Source organism: Mandrillus leucophaeus, unplaced genomic scaffold (assembly GCF_000951045.1).
Source record: "Mandrillus leucophaeus isolate KB7577 unplaced genomic scaffold, Mleu.le_1.0 Scaffold135, whole genome shotgun sequence".
In the NCBI taxonomy this organism is placed as follows: domain Eukaryota; kingdom Metazoa; phylum Chordata; class Mammalia; order Primates; family Cercopithecidae; genus Mandrillus; species Mandrillus leucophaeus.
The window spans coordinates 2,189,513-2,197,097 of NW_012101310.1; positions in this window are offsets into that span (position 1 = coordinate 2,189,513).

Here is a 7,585-nt window from a genome sequence, read left to right on the forward strand (position 1 = left end):
GGTATCCACAATATTCTCCCTGTGGATTGAAAAGATGGATGGGCCATCACATATGCCCATAATACTCATAAACTGGCTTTTGATGGTTTTGCTACATACACAGCTGTTACTGAATATGACAGGAAATATACCTACTCTAAGTGTGACCCTAACTGAGATCTGGTGAGATATTTTCAACTATCATCTGCTGGCTTACATTACTGATTAATGAGATCACTGTTTTTATAATTCTGTTGACTTAGAATTTATCTCTGACACATTGATAGATTGAATCTTTTATACTTTTAAAATTTATTTTGATAAAATTCTGTGAAATAGGTGATCAACCTTTAATAACAAAATCTCCATGAAAATAACTCACAGAAGTCTAGCGACTTACCCAAGGTGCTAGGCTCTAAGCCAGAAGGAAACTTGTTCTATTTTTTCTCTCAGATTTTCACAGCTCATTTTTTTTACTTCTTTTGGAACTTAGCATCTGACTTGCAGACATAATAAGTATGTATTATATTTACTGTATTTGAAGTTGAAAGATGAAAGAAGAAAATATGAATGAGACCAAGATACATAGGATGAGTTATAGGACCACAGATAATGAGGACTCTTTACATAACAGTTAGAACTCTGATCAATTACAGATAGACTGATCACTCAGATCTTGAAAGCTCTGAAACAAGACCATGATATTCTAGTGGGACCCCTATTATGGGCCACCAGGAGTAGATCAGAGGACCTTGCAGAGCTTGGACAAGGAGAGAAGAGAAGCAGCCCTGAGTGAGGGAGTACACATTTCCCTTAGACTTACTTGTTAAAGGATTGTCTACATAGAAAACACAGGAGATTAACACAAAGGCTTTTGTATTTGTATGGTTCTTTGTGATTAGATATGAGTGGGAAGAATGGCTCCAATCCAAATAAGGAGAGTTATTTTGGAAGCTGTGTTTAAGCAGTCTGTGTAAAAGCTGCTCGCTCCCTATTTTCCTCAGATTAGGAAATATTATAGGCTTCTATAACCTTGTATTTCCTTATCTATTAAAAACATAAATCGGGTGAAAATCAAATACTGCCTTCACCTTACAGGGTTAATTCATATATATACCTATATATATATAGGTATCAGAAATTATTATGTTATTATATCACATATGGGAGATTATATCTACTTTATTATATGTAATCTTATTTAATTCATACATGCACGTATGTAAAGTACTTAGCATAGTGTCACCGGGGCAGCTGAGGCAAACATTTCTTCACTACAGATGAAGGTCACAATGCCTTGCTGGTTCTTCTCCCAAATATACCCAGGGAATTAAAGTGGTAGTAAAGAGCTGAAGATAGATGGTAGATAGGAAAAGTCTAATGAACAAGATTTTTTTTTCTTTTATAAATTTTGTTTAAACATACAGTTGGGACCTAGGTTGGAGATGTTCGTGTCTTAGCTTCTATAGTGGTCCAGTGTGGCAGCATGACATTAATTTAAAAAACCCTTAAGATTCAGCAAGTCAGACTGGTGTTTGTCTTCTTTTAAATTGCTCTGAGACTCCAAAGGGCCATCACTACTGAAAAGAGGTTGTATAGTCACTTTCAAGTCAACTGCTTATTACATTCTACATAGTTATATTTCATCACGTGGGTAGGTCATTGACTCACTTGTTTACTCAATACATACTTACTGAGTGTCCACTATGTGTCAGCTGTTGTTCTAGCACAGGGGATAATGCAAAAAACTGGCAAAGCCCTGCCCTTATGGCAATTTCAGTCAGCAGGGATGAATATACGTAAACAAATAAACAAGTAAATATGTAGTATGTCAGATGGTATTAACTGCTATAAAAGGAACAATAAAGCAGAGTAAGGAGTAAAGGGAATACTGCACCAAGGGGAGTGACCTGGATGGGCTTCTGTATTAAGGTGACATTTGAGTAGAAGTTTGAGAGAAGTGAAGGAGCAGGCCATATGAATATCTGGAAGGAGAATTTTCAGACAGAGGGAGCACAAAGTACAAAGTCTCTAAAGTAGGAGTACAACTAAAGTGTCAGATTTGTGATAACATGTATGAACCTGGAGAATACTGTATTAGTGAAATAAGCCAGGCACAGAAAGACACATACAACATGATTTCACTTACAAGTAGAATCTAAAGTTGAATTCACAGAAGCAGAGTAGAATAGTGATTACCAGGGATTGAGGCTTGGGAGAGGGAATTAGATGTTGATTAAAGGAAATACAATTTCAGTTAGGAGGAATAAGTTCAAGAGATCTACTGTACAGCATCATAACTATAATTAATAACAATGTATTGTATACTTGAAAATTGGTAAGAAAGTAGATTTTAAGTGTTATCGCCACAACAAATAAGTATGTGAGGTAATGCATATGTTAATTAGTTGAATTTAGCTGTTCTAGAATGTATACTTATTTTAAAACATCATGTTGTACACCATGATATGTGTAAATATATATAATTTATTTGTCAATTTAAAAAAGCAGCAAGAAAACCTGTAACAGGAGCAAAATGGGCAAAGACAAGAGTGGCAGGAAATGAGTTAGGAAGGGTCAGATAATGTGGGTCCTTATGGAACTATAGGGACTTTGGCTTTTAATCGAGTGATATGGGAAGCCAGTGAGAATTTTAGGAAGAGAAGCAGTAAAATCTGACAGAATTTAGAAATCACTCTGGTTTCCATGTTGAGTGTAGACTGCAGGCATCAAGGGTAGGGCAACAGTGGGTAGCAGGGCCAAGGATAGATAGGCATTGCCACAATGCAGATGGAATAGAGTGATGGCTTGGACTGTGTCCTAGTGACTATAGCTGCATAACAAATTGCCCCAAATACAGTGGGTTAAAACAGCCATTTTAGTAGGCACGTGCATTCTGTGGGTCAATAATTTGGAAAGGACACAGTGGTCTCTTTGTTCTCCAATATCTGGGGCCCCTAAGGTCCCAAATCCTGGAGGTGATTCAATACCTAGGGACAAGTACTTTGTCTCATAATAATGGTTAGAGAACAAAAGGATTGTTGAGAAGGATAGCGAATAAATGAAGTGGTATCTGGAGGCAGACCTGAGGTCAAGATAGGAGAAACTAAGCATAATGTTAAAAGATGGGCAAGATTAAGTATATTTGTGTTGGGGAGAAAAATTCTGTGGAGTTAAACAAATTGATAATGCAAAAGAGGGAGGGGCTAGAATCCAGAGGCCAAATGGAAGGGTTGGACTCTGATGGGAGTAGGAACACTTTGTGTGTTAGGAAAGTTGACTGAGAGTGAAGGCGAGTTTTAGCTTAGTTAGTAGATTTGATGGTGAAAAGATGAGGGACTTGGTACTTGCTTGCTTCTGTTTTCTCAGTGAAGTATGCAGCAAGGTCACTGACTGAGTGGAAGGCAGGGGAGGAGATGTAGTGGGTATATAGAGAGAAGCTGTGAAGTGTTCATTTTGGAGAGTGAGAGCTATACTACACTTCCCCAGAGTATTGAATGATAATCATGAAGTTAAAGTGAGACCTGTTTAGCAAAGTTATATGCTTTTTTTCCCACAACTTTGGTTGCTTGGATGTGTCCACAGAAAAGATGAATATTTGGGTTTAACCAAGGTGAGAGTTTATCGGGTAAGTGCAATATAGGGAGAGATGGGCAAGGGAGCTAAGAATCTTTTCAAGTGTGTAATTATAATAATGTGCCATAAAATTTAAGTTTGAATAAGGAAGGAAGTGAGAATATGAGGGGACACATCAGAACAATGAAAAAGTGGAGGGGCATCAATGGATAGAAGGTCTTGATGATATCAAAGAAATTGTAGGGATGAAAATCTGGAGTAGGTGAGCTGGAAGAAGAGAAGGTATTGGATAGAGATTGATTGTAATAAATCCCAGTTGGTTGTGATGTGCAACTCTTTTTATACACTGTTGGATTTGATTTGCTAGTATTTTATTGAGGATTTTTGTGTCTATGTTTATGAGAGATATTGGTATGTAGTTTTTCTTTCTTATAATATCTTTATTTGGTTTGGGTATGGGTCATGCTGGCCTCAAAGAATGAGTCAGAAAACATTTTCTCTGCTTTTATGTTCCTAAAATTATTGTGGATAATTAGTATTATTTCTTCCTTAAATGTTTTGTGGAATTCACCAGTGAAATCATCTGAGCTTGGTGCTTCTTTAGGGAAGGTGATTAATTCTTGATTCAACTTCCGCAATAGATATAGTCCTATTTAGATGATCTGCTTCTCCTTGTGCAAGTTTGTGCAGAGGCTGGATAGTATGATTGAAATTGAGGTTTTGGAGGAGGTACACACATAGTGGTGATGACTAAGTCAAGGATGACTATGTGCTGAATCTAAACGCTGGGGAGTCCCAGAGGCAATTTTCTATACATGCAAACACATTTTTGTACACACATATATAGTGTATGTATTTATACAAATGGGATTGTATTATACGGATGGTGTTCAACTTTTTTTTTTCTTTTTCATCATACCGTATTTTGAGCTTCTTTCCATGTTAGTATTCACTTGTTCAATTGGTATTTATTGAGCAGATATACAATGGTTTAAAAACCAAAGTGCTTGCTCTGATAGAATTTACATTTTGATGGGGGGTGGTAGTGGAGACAGTATGCTCATAAAAATACTTAAAGAAGAATTTCATATTCCGAGTGCTAGACCATGGAAGGCATAAATTAGAGTAATGAGATAGAGATTGATGTGGGGAGAGGACTACAAGAGGTAAGCTTCTTTCAACTGTGACTTGAACAATGTGAAAGAATTAGCCATGCAAATTTCTAAATGAGGAGCATTCCAGGTTGGGAAAATTTGGGGGAAGTGAATGAGAAAAAAATAGCTCCATATTTTGAATGCCTACTACAAACCATGTGTATATTCTAAACATTTAATATACATTGCTTCATGTTATTCTTATGCAAACCTGAAGAGTAGAAAGTACTATTATTGCCATATACTGAACAGGAATTGAGCCACAGTCTGGGTAAGTAAATTGCCCAGGCCACATAGCTGATGTGTGGTAGAGTTAGTACTCAGCTTGGGCAGGTTTACCCCAGAGACCATGGCCTATCCTTTTCTCCCCTGCCCTCCTCTCCCCTCCTTCCCCTCCCCTCCCTTTCCCTCCTCTGTCTTCCCCTCCCTGCTCCTTCCTTCTCCTCCTCTCCCCTGTCCTCCCCTTCCCCTCCCTCCCCTTCCTTTTTTTGTTTCTGAGATGGGGTCTCACTCTGTTACCCAGGTTGGAGTGCAGTGGCGCTATCTTGGCTCACTGCAACCTCTGCCTCCCAGATTCAAGCAATCCTCCCACCTCAGTCTCCTGAGTAGCTGGGACCACAGGCATGCACCACCATGCACGGCTAATTGTTTGTATTTTTGGTAGAGACAGGGTTTTGCCATTTCCCAGGCTGATCTTGAACTCCTGAGCTCAGGCAATGCATTTGCCTCAGTCTCCCAAAGTGCTGAGATTACAGGTGTGAGCCACCATGCCTGGCGCATTGCCTATCCTTTTACTGTATGGCCTCTAAGGGCCCTTCCAACTCAAAGATTCTGTATTTATCTAATGTGGTATTTTATTGACACAATAAAGGCAATACCAGAAGTAAAAAGCTAACAGGATAATAAGTGAGAGACCTCCTGTCAGATGACTTACACTTTATGAAAACCTACATGTATGGGAACTTCATGTGATGTTATGGTATCCAGTTGTTGAAAATACCATAATGCTTACCCACCAGAAGCAGACATTTTCAAAACCAGGAAGCTACAAATAAATTAAAATCATGACACATAGAAATATGGAAAGTACATGATTCTGAAAAGATAGAAATGTAAAGAGACTTATGTTTTCTTTGCTACAGGATATAAGTAGAGCCTTGAACCTGTTTTTCAAAAATTCTATCTTGGTGACATATTCATCATTTGGACCCAACACATGTAACTGTTTTGCTCACTTACCACTTACCCCTCCTGGCTGTCTACACCTTTCCTCTTACTTCTTCCATTGTATGAATAGAGAAGTATATATGTGATGTCATAATTAACTCAGAGGCACACATTTTCTTGGGCAAGCAAATCTAAATGGGAAAAAATGAGGGGATAGAATCTTTCAACTCTTTCTAGTTATTCTATGTTATTATTTAAGACCTGGATTTCCAAGGGTCGATACTTATTTGTGTGGCTTACTCTTGTTTTCCTTCCTTGTTGTTATCTGACATGTCTACCCTAAGGTATGAAAAATCTTATGCTAGCTCCACTGCTCAGGCAATATTAATACTTACTTATTTGAGAATCTGATTTTCCAAGTATTGGTGAACAGTAGTACAAATAAATCAGTGGACAAACTTAATTATGTCATCGATTTCCTTAAATTCTCACCTCTTCCTCAGTTCCAGTTACAGAGCAAGACTTGCCTAGGCATCTTGCTCCAGGAGGTGGACTTTTATGTTAAAAGTCATGCTTCCCTTCAGGAATCTTTTTTGTGTTCAAGTTTTGGGTATGACACTAAGATACCTTTAATCAAGAAAAGAGGTGCCAGGAAGTCACTGCTGTTCCTGCCGACAGCTAGCATCTCCTATAGAGTTGGAATTAGAGATAGGAAAAGAATACACTCTATTTCCAAGTTGTGGGACAGCAATGAAAGATAACTGTAAAAAAATAAGGGCAGTTATGTTGGGAAAATGAATTAAATGTTTTCTTTTTCATGTACTAGTTGTTTGTGAGTACTTTGGATTTCTATAAATTTTACTGGGTAAACAGTTGCCTATTGATTTTGAAGGTGTTGGAACTAAGAGAAAAGATTGAAAAAAATAATTGTTTCTTGAACAGATTGTAGCTGGAGAAAATGTAGAAGTAAAATGTGGATAAATACAGCTATTTTTCTTTAAACAAGTAAAACAAATGTATCTCTCTGAAATCTGGATTTTCCTTGAGTAATAGGAGAAATAAGACAGGATGCAATAATTCAAGAGGAGAGGTAAGTCAGGATGCAATAACTGAAGGTAAAAAGACAGGATGGAATAACTGAACAGGAGGAATAAGACAGGATATAATAACTGAATGGGAGAGATAAGACAAGATGCAGTGATTGGAGAGGAGAGATAAGAAAAGATGTGATAAATGAAAAAGACAAGATGGGATGTAATAAATGAGAGGGAGAGATCAGACAGGATACAACAAATGAGAGAGAAAGAGAGAGAAGACAGGATGCAATAAATGGATGTGAGAGGTGAGACAGGATGCAATACATGAGCAGGTGAGATAAGACAGTACAAAAATGAATAGAAGAGACAAGAGGGAATAACTGAATAGAAAAGATAATGTGATGCAATAAATGAAAAAGAGAGATAAGACAGGAAACAATAAGTGAACTGGAGTGATAAGACAGGATACATATGGTAAATGAGTGGGAAAGATAAGACAGGATGAAATAACTAAATAGGAAAGATAAGACAAGCAGGAGTAACTGGTAGAAAAGATAAGACAGGATGCGGTAAGTGAAATGGAAAGATAAGATAGGATGCAATAAAAGGGCAGAAAAGATAAGAAAAAGTGGAATATCTGGATTGGAAAGTTAAGACAGGATGCAATAACTA